The sequence below is a fragment of the Lepisosteus platostomus genome, chromosome 27 (assembly GCF_059453375.1).
Source record: "Lepisosteus platostomus isolate fLepPlt1 chromosome 27, fLepPlt1.hap1, whole genome shotgun sequence".
NCBI classification, from domain to species: domain Eukaryota; kingdom Metazoa; phylum Chordata; class Actinopteri; order Semionotiformes; family Lepisosteidae; genus Lepisosteus; species Lepisosteus platostomus.
Window position 1 is genome coordinate 2511202 of NC_142637.1, and position 23810 is coordinate 2535011.

General features: G+C 40.1%; 1 long non-coding RNA gene across 1 annotated transcript in view; it reads right to left on the reverse strand.

Moving 5' to 3' along the window:
• LOC148638974 (uncharacterized) overlaps positions 1 to 21277 on the reverse strand; it is a 46888-nt gene extending 25611 nt beyond the window's left edge. The window contains exons 1-2 of the long non-coding RNA XR_015930824.1: positions 20837 to 21277; positions 15695 to 15774 (exon numbers count right to left, since the gene is read on the reverse strand). This is a non-coding gene — a long non-coding RNA (uncharacterized LOC148638974). The remainder of the gene's footprint in view (positions 1 to 15694; positions 15775 to 20836) is intronic.
• Positions 21278 to 23810: the final 2533 nt, after the last annotated feature.

Consider the following 23810-nt stretch of genomic DNA (forward strand, 5'->3'; position numbering starts at 1 on the left):
AACTGATACCAACAAATATGAGAGTACTGCAGTAAATGGAACAAAAAATGACATTGTTTGTCATGCTAAATGTAGTGCAATGCTTGATTTCTTTCCATAGGCCTAACTCAAATAGAGACAAGTCTCAGAAAGGAACATCAAAAAACCACTGAAGTGGCAGTCAGCTGTTTGGCTTTCGCTCTCCAGCAAACAGATCCACATTGCACACAAACTAAGCCAGAGTCCGATATTAGAAAAAATATATCATTATAAAAATATATAATAGTCTAATACGAGAAAAAAAAATCAAGAATTTAAAAGGGGAATACATTTCATTCCCACAAACATTTTAGTCCAACTAAAACTTCTAATAATCTTTTACAAAACTAATTCTGGCAGTTTTGGCGACTAAAACAGATGCATGTGGTTCACTCAGATACTGGACAAGCCCAGCTGCCACTTGAGAAGAAAGATATCATGCTAACGTTTTTGACAGAAAGTATAAATCACACAGCCCCTCTGAAGAGAGTTCAAGAGTGCACAGAGAGCCTGCAGACATGAGCTCTTTGAAAGCCCATCAGATCACATGAACTTTTGACATTTCAGTGTCGTCCGCCCAAGACCAGCGTGTCTTTCTCCCTGTAGCCAACTTCTCTGACCTCAGATAGGGCCATTAATACACTACAGACTGTAAGGAGATTCTGTCAGTTCAATCTAACGACAGCTCACTTTCTGCAGGATTTTCTATATTATTTCACTACTGTGATCACCACAGGGCACAAATTCACACCTGAAAAGAACAGGAAATTAAATGCAAACATAGCCGTAATTGATCACGTATTCAATTATTCCTTTGAACCCATGGCTGATTATTCCCTATATAATTCATCTGATACATGTTCTGGTTAAGGGTGATTTAAGTTAATAATACCAGAAGCAAATCCTATCTTTAATAACTATAATTATGCCTCGGTTTTAAATTGTAGCCATACACTATAAGGCACGTTCAAAACAAAATCTGTGGTTCTGACTTTGCCTTAAACAAGTGATGGACCCTCCCACACAACAGGCTTTGACAGAGGTGCTAGAGTCCTAAGGGCACGACCTGGGAGCGAGACCACTGGCTGTAAAGCAGCTGCAACCTACAGATGGACATTCACCAGTGGTCAATGGCCCTGTGTCCAAAAACAGTACTTCGGGAGAGAATACCATTTCAGACCACCTGTACGAAAAGAAGCCTAGAACAAAGCCTTCTGCCATAGCTCGGTGGATCCTTTGATAGGACACTCAAGCATGCGAGTCTCATCATCACCGGCCAATTCCAACGAGGGTGGATTAGTTCATGAGGGCTTGAATGGTTCTCGGTGACACAGCAACCACTGAGTCTTTGTGGCACGGTCCACGAGACGCACGTCCCCTCTAATCAACGCAGTGCATTTCCTGCACGAGCCTATGCTGCCGGTGACATGCTACAAGACGGCTTTAAAACGGAGCAGGCGGGGAGCAGTCTGCCTTCGCCTGCTCACTCTCCCCTGTGTGCCGCCGTGGGGCTGGTCACTTCGTTTGCCTTTCGGATGGATCGACTATCAGAAACCGCTATTGAACTGGAAACTACGCTGCAAACGCACTGGGGATTTCCGAGGCAAGACGTTGAAGATGAACTTGCAGGTCAATAATGGGATGCAGGTTTGGCCCAGGAAGGTCAAGTACTTAGTTTTATTATCATTTGTATTTAACCACTTGATTCAACCTCCCAAATCCTTGTTTCAATATCTTCAAATAAACTCCTCTCTCTCACTGTTTTATTTGCCATATGTACATGTACATTGGGATTCATATTCTTGCCGTTTTCTCGGGACATGCACAGTTCTAAGCCGTGCAAAGAACTAGAAATTTAACACCAGTCTTCTCTGGCTCCGAGTATTTTAGACATACAAAAGCCAGAATTAATTTGTTTTTTTATATTGATTGCTTCCTTTTAATGGTGGAGACATCATAGCTCCAGTGAGTAAATGGGAGAGGGAGTAAGATAAGCTGTTGGCCCTTCCTAGCTTCCAGGAATACAAAGGTTTACTTTATTCAGGATAAGATTCTGCATAAAAGGCACCTATCAAAACAAGATTATTTTAATGGTTTTATCAGAAACCCAGACATGCGAATTATTTTATAGATAAAATAGATTTAGTTTGTGCACTGTGTTATTGTGCATGAACAGAATTGTTCTAGACAATCTGTGTACTATAATTCTCAGTCATGTCCCTCCTTCTCTTCCGGCTCTGTGTATACTAGATGTTATGTCCAATTTGCACCCTGCACTAATGACATCTTTTTTTATTCCTACTTGTGCATGGAACTATAAGTTTATGTATTTTAAATTATTAGCTATTATTATAAATTTGTGTATTTAAAAGAAAAGTTTTCTACTTTCTGATTCTGTCAATTTTTAATAGTATTTACAGTATGTAGTTTTTGGGGTTTGTTCATACCCTTATCCACTTTTTATTTTCTTTTAGGTCTCAGCTATCTCTATCTCTAAAATATCACACATGTACAGTACAGGCTTTAATTCTGTAGACTGTTTTGTGTCCCATAATGTAAGTGTGGTGGTAAAGTGATTCATACATATAAGGGTATGTCAGGACAGCCCAAGGCCTACCACACCATTGCTCTTTCCAAACAGAACCTGTAAAAATCTCCAACTGGACAAACAGCTGCCTTCTGCAGCTGGTTCAGGGTCAGTACTGGCTCTCACTGGAAAATGCAGAAACATCCTCGAATTAATTCTGGAACACGCAACTCACAGAAGTGCAGACTGCACAGCCAGATTCCAAAACATGCTCTCCAAACAGCTTCCTCTTCCTCCGCAGAGATTAGCTTCCTGCACACAACATGCATGCTTGGAGCTTAAATGGGTCTCCTTAGGGCAATAACTTGAAAGCAATAAATGAATATTTAAAAGGCTAAATTCTTTGTTTTCATTATAATGATGACCCAAGTTAACTGATAAACGGAAACCCAAGGCAGCAGGAGAAAACTACTACAGAGGCATGAACTGTGACAGTTAAACAAGCTGGCATATAAATTTTAATGATGTGTTGATGGTGAAGGTGCTTTAGGTAAATTAAGTGTAGTATTTTTCAGTTACATTAACGGCAGTGTTAACTAGCATACAGCATACCATCTACTTTGATTTCAGAGAAGAAAGTGTGATCATGCACAAATTAATTAGGCAGGATGAAAATGGTTTTTATGTTTCTCCAGAAGTTAATTAAAGGCAAATGCAACTAACATCACTGCTTTTTTGCAAATTACACTGCCAGGGTACGATTGCATGATTAAAATTATTTCCTATCCAATGCAAAGTGCTTTGATTCTCACTGTATCTACTAGTACCTGGTATTGTGTAAAAATGTCCAAAGGAAAATGAGCATCCATAAAGTGAGACAAATTTAAACTTTTGAAAGCAGTGTTGTGGCAGGTCTTCTATCATTTTGTTACTTGTTTTGCTTTAATACCTGTAACAACTTTAATAATATGACCTGACTAATTACTTTTTCTTTTAACATTTTTAATTTTAATTACTGCAAGTGCTGAGAAGACAAATGCATTGAGTCTGTTCAAATTAGTGCTATCTCAGTGCGTCAATGCGGTGCTCTTCCAATTTGGTTTCAAGCTGGTTTTAGCACATTTACTGTATTTATGCATTTATTTTGTATATTTACTACAGTATACCACAGTAAAAAAATTATAAAGAACGTTTGTGTTACACAAGCATTAGTGCCATTGTGATGGACTAATTGCATGCATGTAACACAGTCTTGTTGGAGTCAACACCATTTTTTACATGCATGGGGAAAATGAGGACCGACACACACGCTCCTCCAACACACTAGCATGTCACACCCTCTCTGACCGGCAGTGAGGTACAGCAGAGCCAGCACACACTGAAGGAGGGGTGTGTCTCTCCAACATCCCCACAAGCCTGCAGGTGTTACTGTCTCACCAGACAAGAGAGTGCTTTGCCAACTTTACACTCCCGCGATGTGAGCAAGGCCTGAACCAGCAACATCTTGACCAGCAAGTCAGCAGGCTCAACCTGTGAGAGTCTTGACTGGACCCCCCAGCAGTATGACTGACCTTCGTCTACAAGTAAGCTCTGGTCTGCTGCAGATGTGTCACAGATGCCCTTATAATTCACCGTAATTTAATACAAAAATAAAAATATACCATGACTACATTTGTATTTACTGATCCCTGATTTCAAGTACTTGCTTTATTAATACTTTTATGGCCTTAAGAGTTTCTGAATGGCCCTGCAAGTGGTACCACAGGGATGGAGATCACAGGATCAAATCCAAGCTGTGCCACTCGATTCCAGCAGCTTGCGGGTTTGGACCCTAGCACTTCGATCTGTAAGTATTAATGGGATGCAAAATTACCGATATCTGAGGCTCTTCTGTCAATCTATCCACATTCCTATTACTAAGGTCTTCAAAGGACAGGATCAGAGCTAAAATGGACCACACAGTCTACACCGGTGCCCTAGCCGATAGTTTCCACAGAAGAGATGTGCTATTGAGTTATACAGAACTGTCCTTTCTCATACCACAAGTCATTCCTCTTTGAGGCATTGCCTTCATCTGACCTATTTATGTGGTAATTGCAGATATATTATCTGTATATTCAGTATAAATATACCAATCAATAATCTATGGTTACACACAGCTGAGCTAAGAAATGAAACCAGATGACTACTGTACCAATGCTACAACACCTGTTACAAAATAAATGGACCACTGGCACCTGTAGGAATGACAAGTGGTCTTGAATAACATTTAATTAGCCTGCAGTGACGTTCAGCAAATAAAAGGCTCTTTTGAGACACAAGTGAAACCACTGGACTTGACTTAAACACAATTTATGGGATTGTCTGGAACTGTCAAACGATTTATAATGAATAATAAAAAAAAAAAATCAGTCCCATTCAGCCGAAACTAGTTGCTCTCTTCTAACTGAGACAGTCAAGGCATCAGAGATTTATTCTACAGCAAAAAGAAATCTGCAGTAGACTGAAAATCCTCAGCATACCTGACCTGCACACTCACTCGGGGGCTGTAAATCTGTTCAGGCAAAAGCTAATGGAAGTGGGAGCTTACAGATTTGTCTGTGATACCGAGCCACGAGCCATCACACTGGCAGGTTGGCCAGTCCCAACATGGCAGCAGCTCAGAAACCACGCAGCAGATTAGCTAAGTTTAGCGACGCTGGCCCTTTCCCGACCTTCTGATCTATCTGACACATGCTCTCCAGGCACTTGGCACCTTGAAGCAGGGGCCTCTGAGCACTGCAGCCAGAAACTAAACAGCAGGGGTAAGAGAAAACCCAGCAAATAGTCTTTCCTGGACATTTGTAACCCTCATTTGTACTATCAGGCATGAAATTATTTGTGCAAATAAGAGACCTTGGAGTCCTGTTTTCACACCTCTTACTGTGCAACGCGCCTCCTGACCCTGTGTAAGAGAAAAACAGGCTTCATTATATGGTGAAAACATTACCACAGCAGTTAAATAATGCTGCAATGACTTCTGTAGACTGGAAACATTTCAAAGAAGAAAGCCACATTTCAGTCTGTTCACTTTGTGAGATTAAAGACACAGGGCCACTAATATTCATCACAAAAGCACCCTCCACTCTCCGAAACTGCATCCCACTCCGCACTCAGAAGGAGCTACTTTGTCATATGTGCAACCCCGGACAGTCCAGTGGAAGTCATTCTCAATTAAAGAGGCATTGCTGACAAAAGAAATAGATACCTTTCAACTTTCAGGTCTGTGAAGTTCAAAACCAAACAGAACGATGTTCTTCAAATGACTTAAAGAATCAATACTGGCAACGCAATGGTTTCTTTTAAGCTTGGCTGCAAGGTCACAGCACCTGCTTGTAATCATTGTTAGCCATTACCTATGATATAAGTTTTCTGGAACCACATTTGGAAAAATAAGATCTTAGTTTGGAAAGGGAGTCAGGTTTTTACAGGCTTCGGCCTTTTAGGCAAGGTAACGATAAGTATGGCCTGCAGCCCATGTTTTCTTCTCATAACTTAGAAAAGAGAAACTGCTCAAGAGCCTTCTTAATGTGGGAACAAAGAATGGTTATTGAGAAACAAAGGCATTGGATGAATGAATAATGTGCCATCTCCCCAAAGGCTTGAGCTCTGAATGGTAATTATTTGAAACAAAATTATACAGCCCAGCATTCCAAAGAAAATAAAATGCCTCAGAGACCAAGTCGGTTGTTTGAGTAAGGCACTGAATGGTATGGATGAGAGCTGCGGGAATCCACGCAGATTTAAAGCTATATAAACTTCCAAAGGAACATTTTAATTACTGACTGAACAGCATTTGACCTGGAGAAGACAGTACGGCAAAAAAATACCACAATTACTTATAACAGTGTAATATACTGTTCCAGCAATTTTGCTTGGCCTGGTCCCCGTTATTACTGCAATTTGCCTGCCTTAGAATAACATTGAATGAGAGGATTTTCTTTTCAATTTGTTATTGTACAATACAAAGAAAATCCCTTGGTGAACCTCAGAAACATTATTTTGTGGTCTACTCAATGATTCCTTAAAAATTAGTTTCCTGGACCCCAAATTTGCTATGTCTTGCAGTTCCATGTGTGAGTCAATGATGCTCTGTTTTGTTCTTTTTGACTTGTGGTTTGTTTCAATGCCAGCACATGCTATGAGTAAATCTATGAGTATGGCAAGAATTCAAAAACCCTTTTATTCCAAAATGCCATTTTTTCTGATGAGGGCAAATCCTGCCAAGTTCATACAGCTATTATGAAGAAATGCTGAATCCATCTAGAAAAAAACAGTGAAACTGCTGATTTCATTTTTTTTATCTTAAAATATAACTACATCAAAAGTATTGAGAAAGACAAGACTGACTTATGACTTGGAAAGTTCCACTTCAGGGTCTGAGAGAATGGGAACCTTGGAGATTACTTATCAAGCACTAGCGATTCCTGAAACATGGCTTATTGTACGCGTCTCCATGCACTGCAGATGTGTCACCTCTTTTAAAAATTAAGAACTTTTTTTAAATTGCAAAGCACTCACAACTTTTTCGATTGCTAAACAGATTAAAATAAGCGAAAGGAACAAGGCTCCTTTACATTAAAAGACTGCTAGACTAGGTTCATCAAAAAGGACCACGCCTAACTATAAAAGATCCTGAAAGAACTGTTCATCCAGATGAAGCAATTGACTAACTGGATCAATTAATTTACAGTTTAAACTGGGATGGAAACCGCTGGATCATACAGCCCTTTGGGTTAAAGATTTACACCTCTATTTTACAAAAACAGGCACTAAAGAACTTAACTATAGTGATAAAAATGAAGCCTCTAGCTAGGCAATATAAAACAGTTCTTCGCTTGACTCTTTAAGATCTTTACAGTCTCTGCCTTTCACATTGTTAATGATGCTTGATGATCATGATCATAACTTGGGAAATAGCAGATGATGGCCTAAATGTTGTTTAAAATGTTTTCAATCTTGGTAATGTTACCATTAATAGATAATAAAAGCAGATTTCTCAGAATGCAGGCAGATTTTAGGACCAGTGATACAAACTTTAAAAAGGTTAAATATTTGACCCAGGAATACAATGGGTTTACTTACCAAGACACTAAGAACTGACATCTACATTGTCACTGTCAATAATGCACACCTTTCTCTTTACTTCTGAAGTCTAGCTTGAACACTTTGTGCAGTGGCCTCACTGAATTTACCCCCATGTGCACTATGTCTATATTCATTTTGTCTTATAAACACTACATTTTCTATTATCCAACTGTATTGTATCCAGAAAAAACAAAAGTCCCATGTTCAAGGGTATCCAGGTAAATGTGTTATGCAGGCTTAACTTGAAACTAAAATGTACCTCCAGAGAATGCGGAGATCCATAATGGAATACCTTTAACAGAATTTTGATATGCACGTAAATTCAACGCAATATCAGCAAGCCTTTTAAGAAGTACACTTAAACTTGAAAGCTTCCCAACATCAGACACACAGGCACAGCAATGGAAAAACACAGAAGCAAGAAATGCCTGCAGATATATACCAGAATCGAGTTCTGATCTGAAGACACTGGCATGACAGACACACAATGCATTTCTCAGAGTCCAATAGAATGCCAAGCCATCTGACAACTATATTTCTTACGTGAGTTAGTTTTGGCATTGCTAAACAAGATCCTGCTGTAATTGTCTTTGTTAGGACAATGGACGAAGGACCGATGTGGAGAACAAAAATGCCACAGACCCCAGAATATTCCAAATTCATCTGTCAGCAGAGGTTTTAATTTTGGTCTCACCTCCTTTGTTTTTTGGAGTCATCACTCCATTATTTGAGTTAAAGCCTTTTGCCCGTTTACAAAGGCCCACTCAAGTAAGCCTTGGTGAAAAGAAAAACATAACGCTGGCTAGATTAATATGAAAGTGGGGAAAGTGTGCAGTGTATTACAGACCATCTGGACCAAGATGAAACAAACTGCAAAAAAAAAAAGTGGAACAGTGGAGCCAGGAAATTTAAAGTCGATGCCGCAGTTAAGCGATTTAACTTGAGATGTAGCATACAGCTAAATTTCCACACATTATAAAAACAGCTCTCTTTTCAGAAAAGTAACCCCCTATTTGACACGCACGTTCTGGGCGATTTTTCCAAAAAACACACCCAAAAAAGCAGTCAAATCAATTACAGATAAATGCATTCACTTCAACAGCACAAGCAAGCGGTTAAAAACGCACAGAACAAATAAGCTTAATTTCTCCAGCTCAGCAAACACTGAAAACTGCTATCCACTCGAGCCCCTCGACAGCCACTCAGCAGTGCTTAACAAGGTGATGATAGCAGCCTTTGCAGATGGTGGAAATATCATCTTGAATCCTACAGACACCACATCCTGTGTTCCACAGAGAAATGCCATTTTGTATATAGAATATTACCGTTTATCTGAACAGACACTATAATCAGAAAAACCATGCCAAACCAAGACTGATTTTCAGAAAACGTGAGAGTGATGGAGAAGAATCCAACATTAATGAGGACAGCATTCTGGAGTGACAGTCTGAAAGATGGAAGAGGTGTAGAAGAAGTTCTATCCATCAAGAGGCATTTTCTAGAATTTCATCTTGTTGAAACAAAAACTCACTATTAGCTACTGAAGTCCAAACAAACTAGATGGGCAGAATGATGTCTGCAACCTTTCTAATGTGCTTAAATTACCAAATAAAAAAAGAAAAACAGCATGGTGGTAGAAGTACACTACAAACCACCAAATGTAGTTACCCATCTTAATGGCATCTTACAGTATGAAATATGATACAAACAAAAGAAGAAGTGATTATGATGGGACAATTTTCCTGCATTTACGGGGACAAACGGACACAGATGTCAACAAGTGACACTGGAATGGTAGACATGACTGCTGGGCTCCTTACTCACCTTGTCAGAGCTCTTACCTCAGGACAGGCGAGAGAATCACTGGGAAACTGAACATATCATGAACATACTGTACCACTGATAAGCTCTCTCCCATCTTAAACAAACAGTTAGCTGGAACAAACCATAGCCTACATGTAAGAACAGAAACGCCACATTAATCTGGTATATAATGTTGACTCACCACTTACATAATCTAGACAATAGGGGAAAAAGATCAATGTTGGGATAGATAAGATCAATTAAATGAAGATATGTTCCATTAAGACTGTACAAGTCCATGTTGAATACTGTTTACAATTTTGGTCAAACCAAAAAAGATATTGCTGCGCTGGAAGTGTTCCAGAGAACACCACACAGATATATACCCAGTCATAAAAGAATGTGCTATTCCAGCAGGCTGAAAGAACTGAATCTTTCTAGTCTTGAAAACACCAAGAAGACTGAGGGGACCCTAGCATTTTCTTAATTCAAAATCCTCAAAGGTATAGATAAAGTAAACCCAACAGACTTCCTCAGGATCAACAGCCAAATACAAGCCAGAAGAGAAATGTGAAAACAGTGTGGAAGTGCATTTCGAGTTCTGAGATTTGAGATCAGAAGGCACTTCTTTACACAAAGGGCTGTGGAAGTCTGGAACAAGCTTTCCAGTTATGTTGTTGGAGTTGATACCCTGGCTTCTGTCAAGAAACAGCACAATCGGATTCTGGCTACTAGCAAATAAACTAATTACATGGGCCAAAAGGCTCTCTGCATCTAAATGAGAGAATACAGTTAAACAGTTATCATCAAGATTAATCGTATTAAAATTAAAAAGAATAAACCTTCGTTTATTTGGGTCTTTGGGTCTTGACAATCAATTTGCTAGGGGCACTTCAATCCTTCTAATTTTAATATGCTGAAGGCAGGTTCATTTGAGGTTCATTCGAGATAGAAGATATCTGCCTGGACTCTGAGCATCTGTTTAGACAGATAGTCTTCTCTGGTTCAAGCCAGATTAATTTAGTTTCATCAATTTTGTTTCCAGCGCAAGAAGACAACCCCAGGTTAACCACAGAGCAAGAGCGATACTGTTATTTTGTGAAGGTTTAAATTAAAATACTGCAAGAATGTTAATTAAGGTAATACACCTTTGCATAAAGTGATGCTTCTCCTTCACACAACCTATTCACAATGCCTTTTAAGAGACCTCTGAAGTCATGAGAAGTATATTGTGGCAATGTTTGAATCCTGATATTAGCTTGAAACCTACAGAAATGCATCAAAATGCCACCTAACCCATGTGATTCCAATTCTATTTTACAAGATGGCTAACAAGTTGGCTAATAAAAAACAAATCCAGGTTGTGTCTTCATTTAAAAAATTTTCCCCTCTGTGTTCTGGATATTTTTTTCTGATGTGTGTACTGAGACAAACATATAAAAAAATATTCAGACAGGATTTCCAAGTGGTTCTGTTTAATTCATGACCCTAACACAGTACCTAGGCCTGTACAGTGTATACTTTCCAATATAATTCAAGATTATTAAAGGGTACATCCATTCCAAGAGGACACTGACCTTGACTTCCATTTGGGGGAAGGGACTGACATTAAGTGAAATTGCAAACAAGGGGCAAAACATTTTGTGGTCTGATGAAGCTAAAATGTAAGAAATTACATTTGGCATAAGCCTAACATAGCACAATACCTAAGGAACATTATCCCAGCTGATGAAGCATGCTGGTGAAGCATAACATTGTCAGGATGTTTCTCATTGGCAGGGACTGGGGAAAAGTCAATGGAACGCAGTACAGAAACATTCCTGAGGAACACCTGCCTTCTGCAAGAAAGTCCACCAGGTAAATGTAATTAAGTGGCCTATTCAGAGCCCCACCAAAATCCAACTGAGAATTTGTGGCATGACTTGAAGATTGCGGTCCATCAGCTCTGCACCAGGAACTTGACAGAGCATGAACAGTTTTGTTCAAAAGTGGACATATTTGTTCAAAAGTTGTTCAAACGTTGGTAGGGGCCCATCCCAACAGACTCACAGCCGTATTTGCAGATGAGGGTGGAGATGTATCCAAATATGTTATATCAGTTTTGTATTTTAAATATATACTTTAAAATATACAGGGTATTTGGTCAATCATGACAACAGGCCTTTAAATAATTAGTTCAGGTGGGTATAATTGTTTAATAACTTTAATAGCTTTAAATAATTATTCCAACAATATGCGATAAAGAATATCTCTCATTACTGAGCTCAGAGAACAGGGACTATATATGCTAAATGCTGCAACCTCCTAACTCACAGGCAGTTTAATCACACTTAAGTCTTATTTTAGTTGACAGGCACTTCTGTGTAAAAAGATTTCCCTGTTTCTCCCAGGCCTGCGCTTATGAATTTAATAACACAATTTACAGTATGTTATGTGAATGACTTGTAAAAACGCTGCGTCAATGGGTTCCAGATGTCAAAACAAAGCCCTTATTCCCCATAGACTCTGCTTTTCTGCAATATGATAGCAATTAGGTCACAAAATTATATAGAGGCTGCTGAAGAAATTGCATATTGATACATTAAAAAGTGACCCACAGTCGTTAAGAGGACCCTGGCGGTAAAAAAGCTCTGCGCAAAAACCTTTAAAAAAAGAAACGTAACAAAAATGTTTTATCTGTTTTTCCAAAACAACAACAATCGAGATGTAAACAGAAAACCACAGTATCAATAAAATATGTTGTGCAGAGTGCTTTACAGCGCAGTTCGACTGCTGTTTATAGCAAGCTGCTCTCAGGTTCTGACCAGGATACCCAAAAGACAATAATTTTGCAGAAGCTGCAATGAGTACTTTGCGAAACAATTAAAGGAAGCACAACATATGTTGGTGCGCAAAAAACCGAAGCACTCCGGCCCTCTAATGTGATTTCATAGAGGTTAGTGCAAAACAAGCCTCTTTTATTGGACGAAGTTCCAATGGAGAGCTGCATCAGAGTGAAAAGTAGAAAGCAGAAACAACCATTCTGGTTTGGGAACAACTTCTAAAATAACTGACGGCGACTCGCCATCTGTTGCTTTCAAATCTGCAACACATTTAAATTGGTCAAACTCAAAAGATTATCAGTGACTATTCCCACCCAGTTTTTCCCTTGTTTTAAGTTTCTTCCCTTATGAAGAAGTCTAAGATGTATCAACATGTATCTAGAACACATTTCCTGAGGCTGTTTGGTCTTTTAACTCACTATTATGTAGCATTGTACTGCAGTTTGTGTAGATATGTGTACAGTAAATTATCTATATTTTTTTCTTTCTCTTTTTGCATCTCTGTTATTTCGAGCACACCACACAAAATTCCCAACAACCCAAAGGGTTGGTTTGGCAGTGCAGTTCACTTTGATCTTTGATGATTCAGAGGTGTCGCCTGAAGAAAGAGGCACAAACGGCTGAAACATTACGTTTCTTCTTTATACTTTTCAGGGTGGAATTAATCTTTAGTTGGACACAGGTGAATCCCTCACTCCAATCCTCAACGCACTGAACACAGGGATATGGAGCTACACAACATCATACAACAGCAGTTATTGCTTGTTTCAAAGTAGTGTGTCCATGAGCATCTTCCCTTTAAACACAGACCCCTCAAGACAGTCGAACATTCTTCTCGACTCCTTTCCATGACCCAACCCACACAAAGCCCTCTCACATGGCACAGGACATCTACATTAAGACAGGTCAAGCAGGGAGAGAACCAATGCAATCTAACACCGTGGCAGTGACTACAGGAACTGATGAGAAATGATGGTTGAGAAAGATTTATAACTAAACACTAGTCATTTCAGGTTCTCTGCAAACTCAATTCATACACAGCAGGAAAGGGAAGTAAGAAAAAAATGATATTTTTCTTAAAACTGTCTTAAAACGTTATCCTTTAAAAACATACTGGCAGCTACTTTATCTTGTAAATATACTGCATGCTCTGTACTGTTAGCCAAAGAAATGTACTTCATGCTTTTCAACAGATGTAAAAAAAAAAGCGATGGGTTGGCACATTGAAATGATATCACTCTGCACATTTAGACATGGAGCACTGGCAGAAAGCGTACTACGCCGTTCAAACAAAATAACAAACAAAAACAACATTCTGTCATCTCTTGACATTTTGTGCAAGGCTGAGGAGACCTGGGCAAACTCACAGCAACCAGGGGCTGCCAAACTGCCAGCAGACGTTCCAATGACTCTGCAAATCTGGCGGCACATCTGTGGGGCTGAACTCTGGGTCGTGCCCAGCAATCAGACGAGCGGAGAATTCTATGCAAGGTACCAAGAGTACATTCCATCATTTTAATCGCTTACAGATCGTACCCTTCTTCGGCTTTAAAAGGTTCATCCATCCAACCATTTTCAAACCTCCACATTCAATCCAGGGTCGTGGAGGAGCTGGAACCTATCCCGACAAGTAACAGGAGCACAGTAGGAGATGCCTGTCCATCACACCACTCGCACTCACACCAGGGCCAGTATTCCCAGAAGCCAACTAACGTACCAGTTTGTCTTTAGACTGCAGGACAAAATGCTCCCAGCACTGGTGCCCTGGAGAAAACCCATGTGAATGCATGAGGAACATACAAACTCCACACAGACGGCACCCCAGGTCCAGAATCGAACCCAGGGCCCCAGTGCTGCGAGGCAGCCATGTTAACCACTGCACCCCTGTGCTGCTCCTTTAAAACGGTCATATTCCACGAAATATTAAGAGCGGCAAAAATGCAGCAACAGCACGTTGTCAATGTGATTTCTGTTTCTAAACCAAAACAGCAATTAAATCCTTTTTCAGAGAAAACCCAAAAAGAAACTCGATCATGAATACTGCACGAGGATGTGAATACGAACACTGAATAGAACATGAATACAGCATTGTGTAGGGAACAAGTGACAGAAAGAACTGGTTACGACAGGACTGGGCTCCATCTGGTTTCGTAACATGGGGCGCAGGTGTCCTTGTGTGGTTGTATATCAGGGGCGAGATGGAGATGCAGCAGGAAAACTACAGAACTGATGAAGTTTAATTCAGCTCCAGATACACCCCAGCAAAAATTAGCAATTCAATGAAAAAAAAAAAAAAAATGTGCAGTCTGTTCTCAATTTTCCCAAAGCTTCATACAGGGCTAGTGATGAAACACGCTGTAGCCTGTGATATCTAAAGCAAGACAAGCTGTCTTTTGGCCAAGGCATTGAGGCGGCTTTGTTTCACCAAGTGGCTGTGTTTCCATGGCCATTCATCAGGAGGTGACTGATGGGCTTTGGCACAACTGAGGAATGTTCAATAAATCTAAACTGCTTTTTAAAGTACCTCTAATAGGCAGGATCATAAAGGACATCTGACATGCAATTTAGTTTAAAAATAAGGATACAGACGATTAGAAAGGCTGTCAAAGAATGTAGAAAAACAGACGCAAAAGAAAATGTCTCACGATGTCAAATTGTCTACTTTCAGATAAACTGAACACTGCAGCCACTTGATGATACACTCAAAGCCCAGAGAAAACTATAATAGCAACAGAGACACCAGCAAGGGAACGGCACCAAACACTAATTACAATCACTACAAGACAATCCAAACCACAAGCAGTTTCATAACTAAGCGTTTCACCCAGAAAGCACTGATGTTTCTGTTGGGGGTAGTTAGGAGTTTTTGCTGCAGGTCAGTCTCGGGCCTTCAGCCAGCCTCAGCGGTGCATCGGTTGCTTTCACCTTCACCTTTTGAACCCTGCCTCTAGAGGGGGCTGAGGGGACACATGCCAGCTAGCCTATCCAAACAGGCCGGCAGCCACTTCACTGCTGATGACGGTTGTGTGTTTTTGCATTTAGTGGTTGTGGGGCGGGGGCTTGCGGGGGTATCCCAGACGGCTCGTTTGTTTTAGTCTACTTGGGGCTGTCTCTGCAGGGCCCTGGCTCGGTGGGGCAGCACACCGCTGTGGAGTCCAGCGACTCGGGGAGGCAGCAGCCAGGGTCGCAGCTCATTCCACACCAGTATTTTCATAAGAGGGCACTCGCGGGTGATTTATAGCAAGAGGTTGGAAAAGGAAGGAAGAAAATTGGCTGCAGTGCTTGCTAGCTTGGAGCAAAGTGTCCAATTTCTCATCCCAAACATGCTGACTTTAACATTTCTTATTATATTTTACTGGAATGGTTTTTGAACTGTGCCTGGGTTCCCCCTGCTTACCTTCTGAGGCAGTCCAATCTGGACGCCACTGCCCCACGCTTCTGCACGGGACTCGCTGCATCTCAGCCACGGCTCCTCATCTACAACAAAAGCCCAGAAAAAAACATTGTTAATGTCAATGTTCATTAATTGCATCATGCTATTCATCTAAGAAAGTCATAAGCAACCTGTTGATGTTACTGGCTGTAAGAAGCACAATGTGCAACTCCTCTTTGTTAATCCAGATGCTCAAACCCAATCCAGAGCCCTGCCTTTCATGTCTCAGACTATTTTTAAACTGAAAGCTAAACACAGACATACTGTATACACACAGCGTTCTGACAGAAGGAAAGGAGCTCCCATGGCGTCTTTGTATAACACAGGGTACCTCTGTGGGTTGCTGGTGCCAGTGATACAGCTTGCTCATTAAGTATTTCATTTGAGTCTGCATGAGGAGAGGATTGTATTTCAAAACAGACCCAGAGCTTTGGTGAGTAAGCAGGCACTCAACTGATCGATTACGACATGGCACCACTGCAATTTAGCTGTATACTGTATATATAGCAATTTAGCCATGTTGAATATTAGAGAATGGACAGATTTTGTGGTAGGGATGCTATTTTTCTGATTGCCTAATTTACTGCACTAGCACACCTTAATCTCCAAACACTATTCTACAATCAGACTCACATAAGATGTTTAATAAACTCACTTTTCATGCTTGCACTAAACCCCCCCCCCCCAGTTTCCCAGTTATATAGGGTAGAGCATAACTTAACACTCACTAACACACCAATGTACATTATATTCTGAAACACTGTAGCTAGATTTTGGTTGAGCTGACAGACATTTTCCCTGCATCCAGTGACATGTCTGGTCATCTCTTACTACCTACATAACATGGAATAACACTGGGCTCCTTTTCAGGGTTAAACCTAACTCAGTGGTTTGTCAATTGGCCTACTCAGCCAAGATCCTGCGTATTGTTTATGCGTCACTAGTTGCATTTGCGATTAGATTTTGCTTGCATGTAGGTGTATGAATAATATTTGTGTTTTTTTCATTGTTAGGCGCTTACGCACAGAGCTTGTGGCCAGTTTGACTGAAGCATTAAAATGTTGACTAAGAATGATAGTAAGAAGTAAAAATGCCACCCACACAAACAGGAAATGAATGAATGGAAGCAGTAAGATTTGCAGGTATAGAACTGACCCTGTGTAGGCAATATAAAACTCAGAACTAAATATCCAAGGATATGGCACAGTGGAGTGGGTAAGCCTTTGTCCTCACGACTGGTGGGAGTGGGTTCAAGTTCCTGCTGTGTACCCTGAGTGAAGTACTCTACCCCATTTGCTCCAGTCTGCCCAGCTGTGTACATGGGGATCAGCATTACTGGGAAGTAATCCCTGATCAGTGTACCATCCAGGGGGGAGTCACATCCTCTCTCGTCCTCAATGTTTGTTATGCAGTCACAGGTAAGAAAGGGAAATAAGTGCAGACTGTGAAATTGTTTCCATTTTCTGAACTACGCTACACTGCTTAGCTGTGTGCTATTTGAAAGAAAGAATGTGAGAAAGATTACATATAAGAGGAAGCTGCCTAGCTCATATGTTTGCTAGTAGATAATTTATTCTAGGATCTCGTCCAGCCTTTTCTTGAAAGAAGCCAGGGTATCAGTCTCGGCAACACCCTCTCTTTCCACTGGTGGGTATTTAAGTTTCAAACAACTGAAATTAAATGAAACTAAAACAAGTCTTTACTGCTTACTTTTCTGTTTCCCTTCGGCTCAATCAGATCTGAATACCACGTTAAGAAGGATAGCAGATTCTTTTTTCTCCCCATTGAAAAGATATATTATAGATTTCAGTTTTAAAAATAACATTTAATCAACAGTTTGAGGAAGGGGCCTTATTTCAGGAAATTAGGTCAGTGGAAAAAGACTTGACACCGAAGAATGTCCCAACTATGCTATAAACTCATTCAGTTGCTGCTGCCCTGATCATTCTCAGACTTTCGGAGCTCTTCTGGGATACCAGTAGTGAGGTGAATCAAGGATCTCAGCAGCCAGCTTCAACGTGTGGATGGGTCGCTTGTTCAAGACTCCAACATCCCTTTCTGTACAGAACCGCTTCTGTCTTAAATGCGTTTCCCCTTGTATCTTCTCATTTTTGGTTCGCTGTTAATTCTGAAAACGTGCACTGGCTTGTTATTGGATATGAAAATATTACTGCCGTGATAGCTGCCAATTTGAACTATCAACTGAAATAAGAGTACAAAAATACTGAGGCAATGTCAATTACTTTGGAAAATGAATTGTTAAATACAACAAGGCTACAACATGAAAAAACTTTTTTTTAAAGTTTTTTTATAATAGTTCTGTATAACATAGTTGGACTTTATTTGACCTTTGTAACCTAACATTGACAAATGGTACGACTTGCAACACACCTTCAGTTGTCTTACTCTCAACATACATTTTAAAAGTCTTAAAGTCTTTTAATTACTAAATCCTATTCGTCTGTTTGTTTTTCAATTCAGAAATAAGTCTCTCTTTCAAAGGATTAAGTTCTCTCAAAGCTTCCTTCAGGATGGAGTTATCCCAGCTGCAGAAGGCCGTGGCGATGGGCTGGTTGCTAAGGCCTGGTGCTCGGATGTGTTTTCACAGCTGCAGAGGAACGGGTCACTCTGACCAGGGGCTTACAAATGTCTACTGTCTTCTTCCAAAATTCTTTTGACAGCAACATATATCTAGGCTGTAGGGAGCTCCAGGTGCTTGCCTGGTCCTTTGCGCTTGTTGCAGGGGAAATCTTGGTCTCGAACTTAAAATAAGAAATACTCAATGTCAAAGAAGGGCTTACTGTTCCTTAAATGACCCAATAAAAAGTGTTTGAAGGTTCACTTGACGTTTTTTGCCATGTTTTCCCAGTACCATGCTACCATTCCTCCATGTTCCATTGTGCTTTGACTCAGAAATGTTGCAGTGACTTGTCAGAAGCTAGTGAGTGACCAGTCTTAGAATCAAGAATTATTTCGACAGAAGATACAAGGTCAAACGTTTGTCTATTTAGTGAAAAGCTAACTGCTTTTTTAGAGCACTGCAGTGTAAATCCCACAGCTGTTCTTAAATATCGTAAAAGACAATTACTTGACTCCATTTAAAATGTGCTGCACGGATATTCAAAAGAATACTCACACAGGCCATGTGTACTACCCACATTGTCTACACTACCACCCACAGAGAGAAACTCAAAACCAGCTAAATAAGAAACAGAACTTAAAACACTCAACATTAAAAACGGCATGTGACAACTCTCTCAAAATGAGATGTGGCCAAGCTACAATACAAAATCAAAAATGCCTGTTTCACGAAGAATTCTGGTACAGCTTCTTTTTTTTCCATTTTATAGAATGACGGGATCAGCTAATTATTTAGTGCCAGCACCACATATTTCCCCTTATGCTATATAACAATCACATTTAACTTTTCTCATAAAACAGTGTAAGGAAGCTTATTAAGTCCATCCCATTAAAGATATAACCGTATTAAAAATGCTCCATGAAGATTTATTGCTTATAATGTGCAGTTTTGTTTTCAAAGACAGGAGTCCAGAGAGAGCACTGGTCAACCATGGCAAAGAGACAGTGGAGCTCGTCTGCTTCTGTAACCGAGGTAATGACCAGCCATGCAGACGTCCTATATCCTGTAGACAGTCTTGCCAGAGTGAAAAACAAACATTGCCAAATCCTTCATTCTGGGTCTCCTTGTCATAAGATATCCTGAGAGAATGCCTTTAAAATGTCGTTTGGCTTGTGCATTTAATGGGACGGATCTGTGAAGTATTAGCAAAACCCTGCCTGTGCAATCACGAAGTCTCTGTTTTCCCCTCCCCTGCTCCACTCACTACTTGCAACCCACTTTTGAACAAGGGAGCGTAAATTATAGATGATTGTCATTAAATGCATGACCCAGTCTTCTTTCAATCTCATAAACCACTACATGGTTCCAAACTTCCAAGCTCGGGAAGATTAAATTTAACCTCTGGAGAAACACTGCAGGAATGGGCAGGGAGTACACTGAAACAGCCCGATATTACACTGAAACAAACTCTTCAGCTTATTAAATGCTCCTAGAAACGAAAGACATTTTTAAAATACCCTCTTGCTGGATTTCCGATGGCAAGGAATGAAGCAGCAATGGTTTGGCAAAGATGCTTTTTAAATTATTATCATTAATTATTATTACTGCTGCTGCTACTACTACTACTATAGATTTTTGATTGCAGGGCTGTTTCCCTTCCTGAATCAAAGGGAAACAGGATCCTAATTTGAGAGAATCCAGTGAGTGCCAAGCTACAACAATTAACTCAGCAGAGCAAAGCCATATCATGCACGAAAAACCCAACAGGGATATCCCATTATGTCTGGATCTGCAGCTTGATAGGCTCTGTGCTCCTCTCTTTACAGCGTTTTACTAACAGAGAAAGGTGCAAAACTTCACAGCCAGATTTTAAAGCACCAGACCAGCTTTAACCCACTACTCCCTAGTGAGGGCTGTTCTAGCAAGCAGAGTGCCTACTAACTTTTATTGTCCCAGATGGGAAATTTGCTTTGCAGGCAGGTAAAAGACACACAACACAACCTGAACCTATTAATAAATTACAGACATATATGTACTGTATAATTAGAAAAAAGCAGGGAGGCTTCACAAAAAGGCCAGCGAGAGTCTCCACTGTGGAAAAAAAGTTCACAAGCTTAGCAAGTAAAATCAGGTAGATTTTTTTTTTTAATTTCTGAAGACAAGGCCGTTAAAGGCTTTAATTAAAATGTTCAGATTAGCGGCCTAGTTGGTTTTGTTTTTGAAAGTCATGGTGCGTATCAAGCCACAGCTGCAAACTTGTTTAAGCACGTAGAGCTAGAAATAATTAGCAGTGCAATTACAAAGTAAAGGTATGGTTATTTTTGAGAGAAACTTAAAGTAATATCTTTTTTCATGGATGTAATTTTAATTAGAAAATTGGGGAGCGTTCAACCCGTTTTTCCACATGCTGAGTCAGAAACCGATAGCTCCCAGTGTTTGTTTTCAAATTTTCTCCACAAAAAACATTCAGCTATAGCGAACTAAAACAATTATTTCCTAGTACTGAAGTAAAAGCATCACTTTACCTTAAGTTTAAATACGTTTTCTGTTCTGTTTTCTCCGTAATTGTCGCGTCGCAGTTTTACGCGTAAAAACAGTTGCTTAGCATCACGTTAATTGACTACGTAATAAATGGACGTTCAACCGTATATAACTGTATTAAGCGTATATCAACAGAGATTTAAAAAATCAGAAAAAAATATCAGATTTGGGGTTTAGCGGAATTGCATACTGAGCTCATACACAGAATTATTTTAAAAATAATAATTTGCAAACTTATTCACCCCCTCACACGTGACGTTTCCACTTTTTGTTTCCAGATAAGCTTGCAGTCAAAACCCTTAAAAATAATACTTAATAGTTAGAATCCTCACAACCTACCCCCAAATTGATAAAGGCAAAAAAAAATGCTGAAAGTATGTCAATTAGATTTGTAAAGGGAATTAATTAGAAGATCTGCAATCGCATAAAACAACCCGTTTGCTACGGCAACCCAAGGGGGCAAAATTAATATAACGTAAAGGCTGAAAGGTCACAAAAGTAACGTAACGTCTTTCTGTGTACACAATATATTCAAAGTGACTTCAGAGTATATGCACCTCTCTGTAAGCTCCTTCAGGTGGATGGCGACTCTCAGCCAGGCCACAGAAAACCACCTTAAGGATGAAGTGGTAGAGAGGCAACGATAAGGAGGAGGATGTTGTCAGTCTTCCTCAAGTTTGCCTGGAAGAATCGACAAACTCGCACCATCTCACTGTGCAAAGCTTGTAGGGATCTTTCCAGAAATCTTGACCACAGCAATAGCTGCCAGAGACATTCGTGTCCACTAAGAACTGCCTCAGGAGGGGCTGAATTCTTATGCAACCAGCAAATTTCACTTATTATACCTTCTTTGCAGGCTTGGCTGTTTCATCCTCCTTCGCAGCGCTCAATTTATCGTTACTGTGTTGAATACAAATAGTTCATTCAAAAAAATAAAATTGTGTACATCGTTTATAATTCGTCAAGATGTGATCTTACTGACAGGAGATGAATATTTGTGCAGGCCTGTACATAAAGAAAAAAAGCCCTCTTTAGTACTTTAATTTACCACTATCAGAGAAAAAGAAATAATAATTATGAGGCGGCCTAGTGCTGTTGTTATGCTGTTCCTTTCGATTTCCAAAGGAGGGAACTAGAATGAACAACCACGTGTAACAACATCAAGTGTCGGTGTTACTGGTGCGTGAAGTTGACGTCGGGAACGTGGGGTATCGATGAGGAAAATCGCAAACGTGCATGATCAATTTGATCAATTTTTAATACTCTGGTACATATAATGTAGCTCGTGCCGCCGTACCTTGAGAGAGGCTTTGACCTGCTTGTCCAGCAGTAATAAATAAAAGAGTTAGCTGTTTAACCCCTTTACATGACGCACATTTACATTGCATTATTCTGAATGTCAGTTCATTGATTTGATTTTCAACGTGTGATTTTGTTTTCGTCGGGTCAAGGGGGGAATATCACCTGGGCTGCCGGTCCTTTAAAGTCTTGCGCACACGACACCTCTAACCTTGTTCCGGCACCCACACGACCCGTTCAGCTAAATTGGGTCGGTGAAGTCATTTTCAGAAGGAAACAAATTAACAACGTTCATTGTCAGGACACTGCGGGTCGGTCAGACCTGCGCCGCAAAATTGCGTTTAACGCGCAATCCGCCAGCTGTAAGGGAATCAAGCAATTTCAACCCCAGAAGGGTTCATTTAAACTGTCACCGTGACCTTTCAAATCAAAGTCTCCCGTGAGCAAAATCGCGGTAGAAATTGTTTATCTGCTATCTACAGGTTAGACTAGTTCTGGACGTTTCAACACCTACTAGTGCCCAACCAGTTTATGACAGCATCACTTTTAAAGAGACAGACTGCGTCAGTGGTGTCCGGTCCTGGTCCCGGAGGACAGGTGTATCTGCAGGTTTGTGTCTGTTCAAAGCAGCAGGAATTGAAGAGCTGGGAGACGCTGTTAGATCTGGTCCAGGAGGCAAACCGGGCTCTGCTGGAACCTGCAGAATCACCGGCCCTCTGGGACCAGGATAGGAAAATCCGAGTTTGCTGTACTTTCTGCCATCAATCATTAAATTACCAGTCGCAGATAACTGCTGCACATTCTACGGCAGTTCATAGCAATAAATACCAGATTAGGGAACTGGAAACAAGCTCTACTGAAAGCATTTGACATTTCCACTAGGGAAATAGCTTAAAAAATAGAGGGAAGACTGATAATACATTAGTAAAAACAAAGGAACACTCACGTAACATTGTAATGGGTTTATTTCTTTGTGGGACGTCTCTGTCCAGGTTTGAATTTTGCTTGGACTCGACAGCAGCACTCCTGTGTCAAAGTTAGTTTTGAATCAAAGTAGATACAGTACCCCGAGGTAATTTTATTCTGCCGTACAACTGCTTTGGCTTAACATTCTTTGTGGAGTAATTTTAAAATCAAATTCAATGTGACTTGGACAAATGCACATCAATTTAGGAATTATTTCCTGTGTTCCTTTATATCTGCTAATGGAGACACGAAGAATTTCTGCATGACTCGTGTTAAACTTTAGAAATACGTCATTTGTTTCCAAAATGTTCGTTTTTAGGCTAAGATACTTTACTTAAAAATATATATATATTTCAAATGAAAATAAGAGAAAACAGTTGTTTTGTGATGATTCTAATGGTATAGAAATACGTAGGGCTTGGATTTTAACTGAATTTAACACGATTCTCTTTCTGCCCATCCAGAAACTGCAGTCAGCATCTTCACAGAGATGTTTTTCTTGGAAAGTGGTGTAGGTACGACTATTTTCTGAACAGCAAATCATTCGTTCGGTTTATAAATGTTTATGTTAAATATTAAATAGGTTCTGGGCACAACTCGGAATACTACACTCTCACATGAAACCTACATGAAAGAGCAATCTTATTGAAATATGAGGAGCTGGCTTTTGTCCTTCCCAAGACATCTGAAAAC